Source organism: Protopterus annectens, chromosome 11.part0, assembly GCF_019279795.1.
Source record: "Protopterus annectens isolate FY-2018-M chromosome 11.part0, PAN1.0, whole genome shotgun sequence".
Classification (NCBI taxonomy): domain Eukaryota; kingdom Metazoa; phylum Chordata; order Ceratodontiformes; family Protopteridae; genus Protopterus; species Protopterus annectens.
Window position 1 is genome coordinate 1,483,908,324 of NC_056745.1, and position 17,340 is coordinate 1,483,925,663.

Below are 17,340 nucleotides of genomic sequence, written 5' to 3' on the forward strand. Positions count from 1 at the left end.
GTGACGTCATTTGTCTGCAACCTGTGGGGTATCGGATCTGATTCGGATCCGAGCCGGCAGCTTTCCTAGCAAAAGATCTGAGCTCCAAGCTCCTCCCCTACCCATAATGCCCTGCTACCTCCCTCTAACCCTCAGATCGAGTTTGCCATCGTATCACAGAATAGTACCATAACACAAGGAAAAACTACCTGAACATCCTAACCTGATGTCATCTGGGAAGTGAAATACCATGATTCTTCAAGGACGAACTACAGGTCAGGGGGATGGAGGGAGGGTTGGTTGCAGACAAATTAAGTTACCTACTCAGATGGAACATTATGGTGAGTACATAACTTCTTTATCTGAAGTAGTTAACTTCATTTGATCAGCAACCTGTGGGACAGAGCCCCAGCTACCAACAACTTGGGAGGCCCTTATGGGAGGATATTCCGGAGCACTGCAGAGCCAAAGGACACCCTTCCTCTGGAAATCAGATCCAATTTATAATGTGTAATGAAAGTGTGAGAGGAAGCCCAAGTAGCTGCTGAACAAATGTCATCCAAAGGGACCCTAGTCCAGAAGGCCGCAGAAGTAGCCACGGAACGGGTAGAATGTACCCGAACCCGCATGGGCTCAGGTCGACCAGAGCTTCTGTATGTGAGAAGAATGCATTGTGAAATCCACCTAGCTAAGGTTACCTTAGTCACTGGTTTACCCAGACGGGACTTAGCAAATGAAACAAAGCTGTTCTGATTTTCGAAAAACAGCCGTTCTGTGTAAGTAAAATCGTAACTGTCTATGCACATCCAAGCAATGGAGTCTATACTCTCCTTTGTTGTGATAATTAGGGAAGAAGACAGGCAGGTTTGATAGATTGGTTGATGTTGGCTTCGGAAGCCACTTTAGGCAGAAAAGAGGGGTTAGTCCTGAGGGAAACTGTCTTTATGAAAAATGATGTATGGGGGCTTACTACAAAGAGCCTGAATCTCCGATATCCTTCTAGCTGAGGTAATAGCAGTCAGGAAGGCAGTTTTTCAAGATACATACTTCAAGTTGACTGAAGCTGTGGGCTCAAAGGGGGGACCAGTCAGAGCCTGGAGAACTAGGATTAAATCCCATGGAGGAACTGCTTCCTTAACAGGGGCTCTCAAAAGAAAGGTACCTTTCAGAAAGGTCTTGCAGATCTTAGAGGATGCTAGGGGGGCAAATTTGTTTCCAATGTGAAAGTGGGAAATTGCTGCCAGTTGAACTTTAACAGTTGAAGAACTAGCCCCCTGATGGAAGATTTGGGATAAAAAAATCGAGGACTGCTGGAATAGGAGCCGTAAAAGGATCCAAATTCCTATGCTCCGCCCAGATAGAAAAACGTTTCCATTTACTCTTGTAGATTTTCCTGGTAGAGGGCTTATGAGCAGCCACCAGAATGGCTTTAACCGAGGATGCGATACCGGGAGTTCTAGCCATTAAGGGAACTGGATCACCCAAGCCGAGAGCTTGAGGTTGTCCAGGTCGGGGATCCTCAATCCCAAGGGGTGAGAAATCAGATCCGGAAGGGGATCTAAGATCCAGGGAGTATGTACTAGATGAGACCGTAGGCAAGGGAGCCATGTTTGACGAGGCCAGAATGGGGCTAGGAGGATAACTCTGCTCCCCAACCGACGAGCTTTCTGCAAGAATTTTGTCATCAATGGAAGAGGAGGATAAGCATAAAGAAGCCCGGATGGCCAAGCATGAACCAGAGCGTCTCTGGGGTTTTCCCTTGGTGGGGGAATCAGAGCGAAAAACAGGCTGCACTTTGTGTTCGAAGGCGACGCGAACAGATCGCAGCAAGGTTGACCCCATCTGAGGAAGATCTGTTTCGCTACTAAGGGGTTCAGAGACCACTCATAGGGTGAGAGGATAGTCCGACTCAGCTTGTCCGCAAGAATGTTTGACCGACCTGGTATGTGCGTTGCTATGAGAAAGCGGTTAGTGGATATCGCCCATTCCCACACTCTCATGGCCTCTCGGCAAAGTGGGTAAGATCTGGTTCCCCCTTGCTTGTTGATGTACCAGACCACTGACATGTTGTCTGTTTGAATTTCAATAGTCCCTAGAGGAAGAAGGGCATGGAGAGCCTGCAAGCACCACCCTCATCTCCAGAGCACTGATATGCAAAAAGGTCTCTGTGTGAGTCCACGTGCCTTGGACGGTTCTGCCCATGCAATGCCCCCCCACCTGAGGCGAGACACGTCCGTGGTCACTGTGACTTGGGATGGGGACATGGAGAAGGGGCACCCTTCCCGGAGGTGCTTGGAATGGAGCCACCAAAGCAGAGATTCCCTGCAAACCCTGGTGAGAGGAATAGGGGCAGACAAGAGATGAAGTAGAATGGACCACTGGACCTGTAAGGTCCACTGGAGAATCCTCATATTCAGACGTGCGAGCGGAGTCAGGTTGATGGCCGCTGCCATGGACCCCAGAGCCCTCAGGACTAACTCTGCTGGAGGGGCCGAGGACTGAAGAAGAGCCAAAACATGGAGGTTTAGATTGCGAAGTCTGTCCGATGTCAGAAAGACTCTGGACTGAATTGTGTCTATCCTGGCCCCTATGAAATCCAAGATTTGAGTAGGCTGAAGGGAGGATTTCTTGTGGTTGATCGTGATCCCTAGATAGCGGGCAAGATGTAGGAAATAGTCTCTCACTGAACATAGTAGATGCCTGGTGGGAGCGGCTAGGAGCCAGTCGTCCAGGTAAGGAAAGACCTGTATTCCCTGAAGCCTCAGGTGGGCCGCTGCAACTGCCATGACCTTGGTGAACACCCTGGGGGCTGTGGTGAGACCGAAGGGTAGGACCCTGAACTGATAGTGGCTGGCTCCCAGCCGAAAGCGGAGAAACCTCCTGGATCACCTGTCCACTAGAACGTGGCAGTACGCATCATTGAGGTCTATGGAGCACATCCAGTCGTTCTCCTGTAACAGTGGGAGAATGGATTGAATGGTGAACATCCGGAACTTCTCTTTGGCAACTGACAGGTTCAGTGTGGACAGGTCGCGAATTGGCAGTAAGTCCCCAGTCTTTTTTGGCACCAAAAAGAACCTGGAGTAAAAGCCTGATCCGGATTGACCGGGGGGTATGTGCTGGATGGCTCTTTTTTCTAGTAGCTCTTTTATTTCGAAGGCTGCTACCTCCCTCTGATTGGATGGTACATCGGGGAGGCGCCCCGACCAGGGAGAAGTACTTAGGAATGGAATTGAGTAACCTCTGGATATGATCCGGTGCACCCAGCAATCTGTCGTAATGGACTCCCAATGTGCTAGATGTTCCGAGAAGTGCCCCCCGACTATCTCCATAGAGGAACAGTCGGGCAACCCCTCAGGGTTTCTGCATGGGTCGATCGGAAAAGGGTTCCCTCGACCCGAAATTCTTTGGCCCCCCTCTGCCTCTGGGCCTGCGTCCACCCTGTCCTCCTCTGCCTCTGAAGGACAAGGGATCCGGAGCGAAATGGGATTGTTGGGATTTCTGAAACCACATCTTCTTCTTCTGTCCTCTTTGGTTCCTGGAGAAGGACCTCTGAGGAGCCGAGAAGCGGATCCCGACAGCAGACAACGTTTTCCCGTCCTTCTCGCTCTGGAGTAGCGTATTGCGGACGGTTTAGCCGAAAAGCGTTGAACCGTCAAAGGGGGCATTCGCGAAGTACGCCATGAAGGGTTCCGCAAAGTCGCAGAGACGGAGCCAGGCCTGTCGTCCTAAGACAATGCCTGTTCCGCTGGCTCTAGCCACTCCCTCCGTGGCATGGGAGAGAAGCTGCACAGAGGTGTTTGTGATAGACTTAAGAGTGGCCATTCACGCCGAGAAGGTCCATTTGTCCTCGGCCGACATGGACTCTGGGGGTGACCCAGTGTACTCTTTGATTAGGTCCCACTGGAGTCGAATCACATGTGCCATATAGTTCAGTGACCTTACAGAGAAGGTCGCTGAAGCGAACATCCACTTTCTGAGGCGGTCCATTGTCCGAGACTCCTTGTCTGGAGGATGTACAGAGGAACTCTCCTGTGCTAATTCCTTCTTGGTGGCAGCCGCCACCACCATGGCATCTACCGGGGCACCTTTGCTCCAAACTGTCCTGTCTGTGGTGGGGCTGAGAATCCTGTCCGGTCTCTTGGGTATTGGCTCCACAGTGTCCAGCTCCTTCCATGCCCTAGTAGTTATGAGGTCCACCAGGGGATCGGTGGGAGGGGACACCCAAGAGGTAGACGGGCCTGCCCCGAACGCCTCCAGAAAGACAGACTCATCCGAGGAAGGCTTTTGGGCTGACCACCCCCCTCTAATACGAAGCATTTCCATAATGTCTCCAAATGAGACGTCTTCGGGGGGTGACCTGGGGGAACCTTCCCCTTCCTCCAAGTCCGTGTCTTCTGTGAGGGACTCAGGTGAGTCCAAGTGCCTCCTCTTGCACTTTCATTTGTGAGGGACCTCCTCGGGGGGGGCTGTCCAAGGAGGGCTCACCAACAATGTCCTGTTCCTCTATGGGAACCATCTGGGACGTAGGCGCAGGCTGTCCCTGGGGCTGGATGATGGAAGACAGACCAGTCTGAGAGGGAATGGTGGGTGGATCCGTAGCAAGAGCCTGGGACCTCGAATCCCTCGAAAGGACCCTCTCCACGACGTCTAATGCCGAGGGTGAGCTGCTCTCCCTAGGATCCAAAAGCAGCCCCCTCGGATCTGGCGCATGGATTGGCACCGGAGATGACCCGATCGGATCCGAAAGGGCAGTGCAATCCGACCTCAACAGAGCCTAAGGCACACTGACCCCTCCGGATCCGACGCTCATTTCACGACCCCGAGAGCTCGGATCTGAAAATGGATCCGACAAACTCGAAGGTACAGTTGGCGCCGAAGTAGGAAACATTGTCGGCGCCGACACCACCCCGGCTCCAAAGCTACTCAGATCCGACAGCCCCGAACCCCGGTAGCGGGTCGGAGAAGGAGCAATGGGGGTGAAAAATTGGGTCGAGGTCCCCCGGGGGGAGGCAAGAGCACTCCCATCTGCAGCTGGGCCTGAAGAAATCGACGCATCATCCAGTCCATGTCCGCGTCGGATAAACTTCTTGTTGACCTGGATGAGGCTGCCGAGGCTGGCCGGGAATGCCGCCTGGACGACCTCGAAGGTGACTGGGTCTCCTCCTCCAGCTCCGGGGAGAAACGTGGAGAATGAAGCCTGGAGGGGGAAGACCCGGAGACCTTAAGAGGGGAGGTGAGCTGCTTAGACGGCGGGGCCGAGGGAGCTGAATCAGCCCGCCTCTTGTGGCTACGATGCCTGTCCCTCTCACGCTCTTTGTCCTTCCTATCCTTTTTTGTGGAGTCCCTTTCCTCCTGAGCCGAAGAGGGAGTTTGAATCCTGGCCAGGGAAGCGGGAACGGTCAGCAGAGCAGCCTCAGCCACGGCTGGCGCCATAGAGAGGGAGGAGGACAAAGCCGAATCCGGGGGCAAAAGGCCCCCGAGGACCAGCTTAGTCCGCCTATCCCGCAAAGCCCTGGGGTTGAAGGCTGCACAGATAGTGCAGCCTGATGAGAGATGGTCCACACCCAGGCAAATAACACAAGTGTGGCCATCCGCTGGGGACAGCTTATGGCCACACTCGGAGCATTTAGAAAAAAATCGCTTTTGGGCCCTCAGACATTTTGAAAGGAATAGGCCCACACGCACACACCTTTACACACAGACAGAAGGGGGGAGGGAATTTAAAATCTATACTAAACAAAGATAAAACTACCCAAATAGATTAAGGGAGAAAAGGGGTACCACACACACTCAGATTACAGAGATTTTAAAGGAAAAAAGTTAAATATTCTACTCAACTCACAAAACCCAATGCTAGGAGCTCGTTCTTGGATGCTTCAAGAAGCCGCGGCAAATGAAATCTGAGGGTTAGAGGGAGGTAGCAGGGCATTGTGGGTAGGGTGAGGAGCTTGGAGCTCAGATATTTTGCTAGGAAAGCTGCCGGCTCGGATCAGATACCCCACAGGTTGCTGATCAAATTAAGTTAACTACTTCAGATTTTGGGTTAACAGTTTATCAAAGGGCATTACAATGCTTTTTTGGGATTGTGTTTTAGGCCATGACTTTGGCACCAGTTATATGTCTGTGTTAGACCCTCTTGCAAGATGTTGGTGTCTGGGGTGGGGGGGTGGAATCTATAATAGCTCCCAATTTACTGTGATCTGCAAACTTGGTGAGTCAGAGGTTTCGAATGTTAGCCTTGACTTCAGTTCTTGATCAGTGTGCAGTCACCATGGAAGCCTCCAACACAGCGTTCCAATGCTAATTCCATCTCCCCTATTTCATGGCAGTGCTGCCATATGGCAGACTTCCGTGGCAAAATCAACATGAATTACTGTTTACCCTTATAATAAGACATTTAAATATTTCAGTGGTACCAATTAGCTCTGAGACACACTGATACAAAACAATGGTCAGCACACCAGATTTATCTCACTCTTTATATATATATATATATATATATATATATATATATATATATATATATATATATAAAATTAAAGAAACAGCGAAAACCAAGATGAATGACTAAAAAAAAAGGAGTGAGCTATAACCACAAAACAATGAAAATAAAATAAAATGTAAAATACTGTTACTAATACATACACCCTGCTAATTATATACATCGACTGCAAGGAAAGTCAAATTTCCAGTCACTGCTGTATCATGATCTTGAGCACACAGTAGTGAGCATTATGAAAATTCAGTCTCTTAAGCTGATAAAGCAGCAAAAATCCAATTTTTCAATACCGTATTTGCTTGTGTGTGCATATAAGGTTCCATGTATTTTTATCTAATTTTAGAGTTTATTCATTTAGTGCAATTGACAATTCCGCGGTGGTACAGCGGTAGCGTTGTTACCTCACAGCAAGAGGTTCTCCCGTTTGATTCTCGGCTTGGCTTGGGAGTGCCTTCTGTGTGGAGTCTGCATGTCCTCCCCGCAGTTGGGTAGCATTCGAAAGACATGCGTGTGTAAATGGGTGTGCCTTTGTTGAAGGTTGGGCGTCGAGCTGACACCTCGGCGTTTCGTAAAAAATCTACTGCCAATCATTAGCGGACCAGAGTTCCACTGTAGCGACCCCTTACCGAGAAAAAGCCGAAAGACAAACATTCATTTAGTGCAATTAAGGATTTTAAGCATTACACATCAGTGTTTTTTTTCCAGAGTACTGCATTTTTGACCATGTACATTTAGTTTTGTGACATTAGTGTAAGTGAATGTTGGACTATATCCAAGTAGCTAAATGGGTAGAGTTACAGCCTCATGTGTAGTAGGTGCAGGGTTTGAATACATGGAAGGGTAAGTATTTTTTCAACAGGTGGCACACTTGCCTTTGGTGTGTCAGTGGCTCGCAGGTAGTTACATTCACTTAGTTTTAGGTATGCTTAAACGTGACCGTTCTTTGCAAGATCACACACACTCAGTTACATGACTTGGCTGTTTTTTCCAAAAACAATTTTTTTCAAGGTTTTCTGATTTTCTGAGTTTTAGATGTAGTGAATTTACAAGTGATTTTAGATGTATACATACAGACCCTGAAACATCTGCCCCCCTCAGGAATAAATATAATGGCAAATTCAAAAATAAACCCCTATGGTAGAATGCAGGTATAAACAGGCTCTATAATAAAAGAAAGCCTCACTGCATGCAAAAATAATTCTCACTCTAAGATGCTAAAATGGTCTTGCTAAACTAAACTAACGCCAAACCCTGATCAAATCAGCTAAAGCCATATACGTGGTAAACATAGCCACCCAGGTGAAGGACAACCACAAAGCCATCTGTAGTTATGTTAAAAACCTCAGAAGCAATGTCCAGCATTTAGAAAACCTAATAGTAAATGACATAATATACTCAATATTCAGAGGACATTGTCAACCTACCAAGGGAGAAATTCAGCTCAAACTTCACTCCCTTCTCCCCTCCAATATTCTCAGATCACAGACAGACACCTTTACCCCACCCCCCAATCTCTCCCGAACAAGTTCTCAAGGCATTATTTGAGGTAAAGAATGCTAGACCTACGGGATCAGATAACATACCAGGCAGTCTGCTGGTCAGTCTGAAACATGACTTGTCTGATCCCCTATAGAAGCTATTCATTATTAGCCTCAAAACAGGCATGTGCCTGTATAAATGGAGGACTGCAACAGTCAATCCCTTGCAAGAAGGTGGGGTTTCAACATTCTCATCTGTAATGTTATGGAAAGGATCATTATGGAATTAATAAATCAGGATATAGGTAACCTACATATTTTTGACCCAGCCCATTACAGATTTGTCAAGGGTAAGCCCTCCCTATTTAACATGGTTGACTTCTATGTAAAATTTACTGAAGCAATAGATGACAGCAAAACCATGCACACTGCATATCTATACCTTGCATAGATATTCAAAAACCATCCTATACTCGGGTATTGTAGATAAACTCTCCTAGCTAAATGTCAATCGCTGTGTAACTTGGATAGCAAACTGACTCACAAATAGAACACAGAAGACTGGGATTTCAGATGCAGATCCTTAAGGAAAGTAACAGCCACCCAGAATATTATATTCATAAAGTAGGAGAAAGTATTCCAAGAACTAAGCCAGCACGGAAAAGGAGAAAAGCGATTCTGCTGATAGGGATGACTGCAATTAGGGATAAAGAGAATAGGGAAGAGGGAGCTGGAATTTACTGGAGAAATTTGACAAAGGAACCAAGGTACTGGGAGCAAATAGAGAGGTAAAGGTAACAGAATGGGAGGAGGCAAGCATAAGTTTGAAATGCAGGCTAGAGAATGCCTTCCTATTCAGGACTGGTATCAAAGCACTGCAATACCTTAGTTCCCATGAGTGGATCACTCTCCTGCTGTGGATTAGGATTTGTAAGCCCTAACTCTGTCCACTGTGACTTCCATGATAGCCGTCTGCAGAAGCTGTATCTATGGTGCCACATATCCTGTAAGTGTGGCACACCACTGAGTAATGCCCATGCTGTTCAGGCCATTAACCTGCACTCCTACAGGCTTTAGCCAAGCAGTAGTGTAGAATGAGTAGGCTGACACTGACCACTCATTCCCATCATTCACCTCCTGACTCCTCCAGTGCATATGCCACCAATCGAAGACAAATCGTCTGGGTCATATTTAAGGCTGCATCTCATTTTGCCTTGGACTATACCTACAGAACATCAATTTTTATGACCGACATTTTAACCCTAGCCAAGCCTGTCCAAATTTACCAAAATATTGCTAACGTGTAAAATCCCAAGGAGTTTTATGGTTACGAAATAGGTGTGTACGCACTATGTTCACTTGATAAAATTTCCTAAATGTATATAAATGCTTAATAAAGTAGTTATAAAACTAAAGAATGGGAGTGTTTATTTCTTAGCTTTATCTTTCCACATACAGTCCCCCCTTCAAGACACCTTAATTTCACATAAAAACACAATAAATGTTCATTGTCTTTAGTATCGATATCAGATACATATGCAAAAATTCAACACCACTGTATAGTTTTACTAAATACTGAATAATGTCCAGTCTTGGCTATAGCAAGTTTGATTAAACCCCTTTAAAAATTACAGATTATATAATGACTGCTCATTACTATTCAGAAATGAGCACACTGATTGGGCAACCCAGCCAGCACGCTTGTTGTAAATAGAGCATATACCAACAAAAAAATGTCCAGCCATTGAAGTACCATTGAGTGGCTAGACTTTCTATTGGCTTAGGGTGACAGAGCAAAAGACAAGAAAAATCAGGTATGTTCTGCAAATCTAAAGAAACATAAACAGCTGATTTTCCTTATTTCTGCACATGCCCCTAATAAAATCTCGGCAGTCATACCTCTCAACTTTCCAGATTTTTACCTCATAGTTTTGGTCTGTCCCCTATAAAAATTGTAACTTTCTGGCAAACCACTGGGGATTGAAGTCATTAAATAATGACAGACATTCGAGGTTCAGGCTTCATATCCTTCAGAAAATGCATGTTAACACAAAACCTCTTATTTCAACAACTATCTGACTTTATAGAAGCAATATTTAAAATCTGTCCCTATTTTTGGACCTTTTCCCCCATTATAGGTTCATAGATGTTTACTAGGCTAACGACCACAAGGGTCTTTTTAAGCCTACCATGCATCCCAAATCTCTGACTACTGTTCTGGTACCCTTGATAACTGTAAGCAGGGGCTTGGGAGATGAAACATTTACAGGCTGCCTGTGTCCATTAGAAACATAGGTGCCAAACCAGAAATGTAATTCATGTTGCCCATCCTGCTGTGTCAGTTGCACTTGAATTGGGTTAGGTAGGAACTCTGCTTCACATGGATGGGGCGCCTATTCCAGAGACGGGGTAGTCTCTAGGGATATATATATATATAACTGTTTCTCCAGCAGGTCTTACACAATCACAAATCAAAATCACAGGCAAGGTTTAAGTCTTTAGAATTGATAATTCTCGTGCTGCTTGTTTTGTGGATATGCAGGACGCCCATCAGAGTGGGGTCTGACAATGTCCTGTATGCCAGGCACAGACCTCCCCTTGACAGCCTGTAGAACACAGAATACAGGGATCGGGCCTTGAGGTGGTCTGCACAGGACATTTTACTTACACCCTGTATTCTTTTAGTGAGGAACCTCTGTGGATGTTCCAGTTGCTGGATATGCCTTATTACATACATACCAAAGGGGGCACTGTACTCAATGGTAAGTCTGCTGAATGCCAAACACAGTGGAACAATGACTTCCTTGGTCTTAGATGCCATACCTTTGTTTATAAGTTGCGGAACACAGAATGATTTCCTCACTACCGCAGACATGTGATGGCCAAAGGCTAAATTACTATCTATGCATATCCCTAAGTTTCTGACTACTGGGTTAACTCTAAGGGGTGTGTTGTCAATATGGTAGTTAGCAGGGGTGGATGCCTTCCTGAAGGATAGTATTATGCATTTCTTGGCAATTAGTTTTAGTCCATGGCTCTGACAGCAGTTGTTTGTCTGTGTCAGCCCTTCCTGGCAAACATTTGTGTCAGTGTGGAATTCAGTGACAACTCCTAATTTGCAGTCATCTGCAAATTTAGTCAGATAGAGACCACTGACATTGGCCTTGATGTCAGAGAAGTAAATGCCAAAAAGGAGCGGTCCAAGGACAGAAACCTGAGGAACTCCACTCAGGACTGATGTCTTTGTAGAAATGGACTCGCCAGTTCTAAATTCCAGGGTCCTGTGAGTCAGTTGGCTATCCACCGGGTGACATAAGGGTTTGTACGTAACCTCTTGAGTTTGTCAACAATGCCTGAGTGGGGGTATTGTGTCATATTCCTTGGCCAGGTCAAGGTAGGCAATGTGAACCATTCTGCCATCATCCATTTCTTTGGTAAGCTTCTCAAAGAAGTCCAACAGGTTGAGTAGGCATGACCTGCCCTTGATGAAACCAAAGTGGGTTGGGTCCCATGTCTGGAAATTTCCTATATCGTTCTTGATCATTTCCATGGCTTTGCATATAAGGCTAGAAAGACTTGTGGACCTGTAGTTTCAGGGGTCTGTAGATGGCCCACTTTTGTGCAAAGGGATGACTATTGCTGTTCTCCATTCATGTGGCACGAACCCTGTTTGACAGCTACAGTTAAGCAACAATTCCAGAAGGCCTGATAGGTCATGTTTCATGCTATTTAGAAGGCATCCTATGATACTGTCTGGGCCCATTGATGCAGTGTTCTTGGCCTTAGAGAGAGCATTAAGGACCTGTTCTCTAGTGATAGCAGGGGGAGTTATATTTGATGGTATTTCCTGAGGGAAGGTTAAGGGCAAGAGAGGGGTAAAGTCGGATCTGAATTTGCCAGCCATTAGGTTTGCTACGTTCTGGCTCGGTACAGCTGGCTCCATTTACAATGAGCTCTGCACACACTTGTGTATTTCCTTTGGGGTTGTGGACTTAGCTAAAGAATGCCTTGTGGTTGTCCGTGGCCTGGGAGGTGAAATCTACCTGAAATTTGGCTTTGGTAGACTTTACTTGACCTCTGAGTTTGTTTAGTTTGATGAGAGTGCTTTTATCCTGCTGGGTGCTGCACCTCCTAATTTTTGCCATGATTTTCTTCCTTCTGTTACGCAGCTGATTGATTTTGTGATTCGACCAAGCCTTGTTTTTTGCGTTAGTTCCATTGAATGTTGTCCAGATTTCTTACACTAAGAGGTTATAATGTATGTCGGGCAAAAGGGGAAAAGAAGAAACGATTGAGATTCTCTTTTCTCAATGGCTTCCCATGCACTGCACTGATGTACTGTACAAGCATGGGAATGCAAGTGCCATATGCAGGCACAGCGCATCTGAAAACAAGGAGAATGCAGAGCAGCACTTAGCGTCCTCACACAAAGACAAAGTAAGAACAGTACGCAATGTCTAAGTAATGTGTCCCACATGCAAGCGCATCTGAAAACAAGGAAGAATGCAGAGCAGCACTTAGCGCCCTCACACAAAGACAAAGTAAGAACAGTACGCAATGTCTAAGTAATGTGTCCCACATGCAAGCGCATCTGAAAACAAGGAAGAATGCAGAGCAGCACTTAGCGCCCTCACACAAAGACAAAGTAAGAACAGTACGCAATGTCTAAGTAATGTGTCCCACATGCAGGCGCATCAGAAAACAAGGAAGAATGCAGAGCAGCACTTAGCCTCATACAAAGACAAAGTAAGAACAGTACTAATGTCCAAGCAATGTGACCCACATGCGCAAGATCCGAAAACAAGGAAGAATGCAGAGCAGTACTTAGCGCCTCACACAAAGACAAAGTAAGAATAGTACACAATGTCTAAGTAATGTGTCCCACATGCAGGCATCCGAAAACAAGGAAGAATGCAGAGCAGTACTTAGCCCTCACACAAAGACAAAGTAAGAACAGTACACAATGTCTATGTAATGTGTCCCACATGCAGGCGCATCAGAAAACAAGGAAGAATGCAGAGCAGCACTGCAGCCTCATACAAAGACAAAGTAAGAACAGTACACAATGTCTATGTAATGTGTCCCACATGCAGGCGCATCAGAAAACAAGGAGAATGCAGAGCAGCACTGCAGCCTCATACAAAGACAAAGTAAGAACAGTACACAATGTCTAAGTAATGTGTCCCACATGCAGGCACATCAGAAAACAAGGAAGAATGCAGAGCAGCACTTGGCGCCCTCACACAAAGACAAAGTAAGAACAGTACACAATGTCTAAGTAATGTGTCCCACATGCAGGCGCATCCGAAAACAAGGAAGAATGCAGAGCAGCACTGCAGCACCCTCATACAAAGACAAAGTAAGAACAGTACACAATGTCTAAGTAATGTGTCCCACATGCAGGCGCATCAGAAAACAAGGAAGAATGCAGAGCAGCACTGCAGCGCCCTCATACAAAGACAAAGTAAGAACAGTACGCAATGTCTAAGTAATGTGTCCCACATGCAAGCGCATCAGAAAACAAGGAAGAATGCAGAGCAGCACTTAGCGCCCTCATACAAAGACAAAGTAAGAACAGTACGCAATGTCTAAGTAATGTGTCCCACATGCAGGCGCATCAGAAAACAAGGAGAATGCAGAGCAGCACTGCAGCGCCCTCATACAAAGACAAAGTAAGAACAGTACGCAATGTCTAAGTAATGTGTCCCACATGCAGGCGCATCAGAAAACAAGGAAGAATGCAGAGCAGCACTGCAGCGCCCTCATACAAAGACAAAGTAAGAACAGTACACAATGTCTAAGTAATGTGTCCCACATGCAGGCGCATCAGAAAACAAGGAAGAATGCAGAGCAGCACTTAGCGCCCTCATACAAAGACAAAGTAAGAATAGTACGCAATGTCTAAGTAAAGTGTCCCACATGCAGGCGCATCAGAAAACAAGGAAGAAAGCAGAGCAGCACTTACAAAGACAGAGTAAGAACAGTAATGTCCAAGCAATGTGTCCCACATGCAGGCATCCGAAAACAAGGAAGAATGCAGAGCAGCACTGCAGCCTCATACAAAGACAAAGTAAGAACAGTACGCAATGTCTAAGTAATGTGTCCCACATGCAGGCGCATCAGAAAACAAGGAAGAATGCAGAGCAGCACTGCAGCGCCCTCATACAAAGACAAAGTAAGAACAGTACGCAATGTCTAAGTAATGTGTCCCACATGCAGGCGCATCACAAAACAAGGAAGAATGCAGAGCAGCACTGCAGCGCCCTCATACAAAGACAAAGTAAGAACAGTACACAATGTCTAAGTAATGTGTCCCACATGCAGGCGCATCACAAAACAAGGAAGAATGCAGAGCAGCACTGCAGCGCCCTCATACAAAGACAAAGTAAGAACAGTACACAATGTCTAAGTAATGTGTCCCACATGCAGGCACATCAGAAAACAAGGAAGAATGCAGAGCAGCACTTAGCGCCCTCACACAAAGACAAAGTAATAACAGTACGCAATGTCTAAGTAATGTGTCCCACATGCAGGCGCATCAGAAAACAAGGAAGAATGCAGAGCAGCACTTAGCGCCCTCACACAAAGACAAAGTAAGAACAGTACGCAATGTCTAAGTAATGTGTCCCACATGCAAGCGCATCTGAAAACAAGGAAGAATGCAGAGCAGCACTTAGCGCCCTCACACAAAGACAAAGTAAGAACAGTACGCAATGTCTAAGTAATGTGTCCCACATGCAGGCGCATCAGAAAACAAGGAAGAATGCAGAGCAGCACTGCAGCGCCCTCATACAAAGACAAAGTAAGAACAGTACACAATGTCTAAGTAATGTGTCCCACATGCAGGCGCATCAGAAAACAAGGAAGAATGCAGAGCAGCACTTAGCGCCCTCATACAAAGACAAAGTAAGAACAGTACGCAATGTCCAAGCAATGTGTCCCACATGCAGGCGCATCCGAAAACAAGGAAGAATGCAGAGCAGTACTTAGCGCCCTCACACAAAGACAAAGTAAGAACAGTACACAATGTCTAAGTAATGTGTCCCACATGCAGGCGCATCCGAAAACAAGGAAGAATGCAGAGCAGTACTTAGCGCCCTCACACAAAGACAAAGTAAGAACAGTACACAATGTCTATGTAATGTGTCCCACATGCAGGCGCATCAGAAAACAAGGAAGAATGCAGAGCAGCACTGCAGCGCCCTCATACAAAGACAAAGTAAGAACAGTACACAATGTCTATGTAATGTGTCCCACATGCAGGCGCATCAGAAAACAAGGAGAATGCAGAGCAGCACTGCAGCGCCCTCATACACAGACAAAGTAAGAACAGTACACAATGTCTAAGTAATGTGTCCCACATGCAGGCACATCAGAAAACAAGGAAGAATGCAGAGCAGCACTTGGCGCCCTCACACAAAGACAAAGTAAGAACAGTACACAATGTCTAAGTAATGTGTCCCACATGCAGGCGCATCCGAAAACAAGGAAGAATGCAGAGCAGCACTGCAGCACCCTCATACAAAGACAAAGTAAGAACAGTACACAATGTCTAAGTAATGTGTCCCACATGCAGGCGCATCAGAAAACAAGGAAGAATGCAGAGCAGCACTGCAGCCCTCATACAAAGACAAAGTAAGAACAGTACGCAATGTCTAAGTAATGTGTCCCACATGCAGGCGCATCAGAAAACAAGGAAGAATGCAGAGCAGCACTTAGCGCCCTCATACAAAGACAAAGTAAGAACAGTACGCAATGTCTAAGTAATGTGTCCCACATGCAGGCGCATCAGAAAACAAGGAGAATGCAGAGCAGCACTGCAGCGCCCTCATACAAAGACAAAGTAAGAACAGTACGCAATGTCTAAGTAATGTGTCCCACATGCAGGCGCATCAGAAAACAAAGAAGAATGCAGAGCAGCACTGCAGCGCCCTCATACAAAGACAAAGTAAGAACAGTACACAATGTCTAAGTAATGTGTCCCACATGCAGGCGCATCAGAAAACAAGGAAGAATGCAGAGCAGCACTTAGCGCCCTCATACAAAGACAGAGTAAGAACAGTACGCAATGTCCAAGCAATGTGTCCCACATGCAGGCGCATCCGAAAACAAGGAAGAATGCAGAGCAGCACTTAGCACCCTCATACAAAGACAAAGTAAGAACAGTACACAATGTCTATGTAATGTGTCCCACATGCAGGCGCATCACAAAACAAGGAAGAATGCAGAGCAGCACTGCAGCACCCTCATACAAAGACAAAGTAAGAACAGTACACAATGTCTAAGTAATGTGTCCCACATGCAGGCGCATCAGAAAACAAGGAAGAATGCAGAGCAGCACTGCAGCACCCTCATACAAAGACAAAGTAAGAACAGTACACAATGTCTAAGTAATGTGTCCCACATGCAGGCGCATCCGAAAACAAGGAAGAATGCAGAGCAGCACTTAGCACCCTCATACAAAGACAAAGTAAGAACAGTACACAATGTCTAAGTAATGTGTCCCACATGCAGGCGCATCACAAAACAAGGAAGAATGCAGAGCAGCACTGCAGCGCCCTCATACAAAGACAAAGTAAGAACAGTACGCAATGTCTAAGTAATGTGTCCCACATGCAGGCGCATCAGAAAACAAGGAAAAATGCAGAGCAGCACTGCAGCGCCCTCATACAAAGACAAAGTAAGAACAGTACACAATGTCTAAGTAATGTGTCCCACATGCAGGCGCATCAGAAAACAAGGAAGAATGCAGAGCAGCACTTAGCGCCCTCACACAAAGACAAAGTAAGAACAGTACGCAATGTCTAAGTAATGTGTCCCACATGCAGGCGCATCTGAAAACAAGGAAGAATGCAGAGCAGCACTTGGCGCCCTCATACAAAGACAAAGTAAGAACAGTACACAATGTCTATGTAATGTGTCCCACATGCAGGCGCATCAGAAAACAAGGAAGAATGCAGAGCAGCACTGCAGCGCCCTCATACAAAGACAAAGTAAGAACAGTACGCAATGTCTAAGTAATGTGTCCCACATGCAGGCGCATCAGAAAACAAGGAAGAATACAGAGCAGCACTGCAGCGCCCTCATACAAAGACAAAGTAAGAACAGTACGCAATGTCTAAGTAATGTGTCCCACATGCAGGCGCATCAGAAAACAAGGAAGAATGCAGAGCAGCACTGCAGCCTCATACAAAGACAAAGTAAGAACAGTACGCAATGTCTAAGTAATGTGTCCCACATGCAGGCGCATCCGAAAACAAGGAAGAATGCAGAGCAGCACTGCAGCGCCCTCATACAAAGACAAAGTAAGAACAGTACGCAATGTCTAAGTAATGTGTCCCACATGCAGGCGCATCAGAAAACAAGGAGAATGCAGAGCAG

At 46.2% G+C, this 17,340-nt stretch overlaps 1 protein-coding gene across 1 annotated transcript in view; it reads right to left on the minus strand.

The window, feature by feature from the left end:
• Positions 1–17,340, minus strand: part of TUBGCP6 (tubulin gamma complex associated protein 6) — a 1,304,734-nt gene that overhangs the window by 367,581 nt on the left and 919,813 nt on the right. The gene's annotated exons all lie outside the window — the stretch shown is intronic.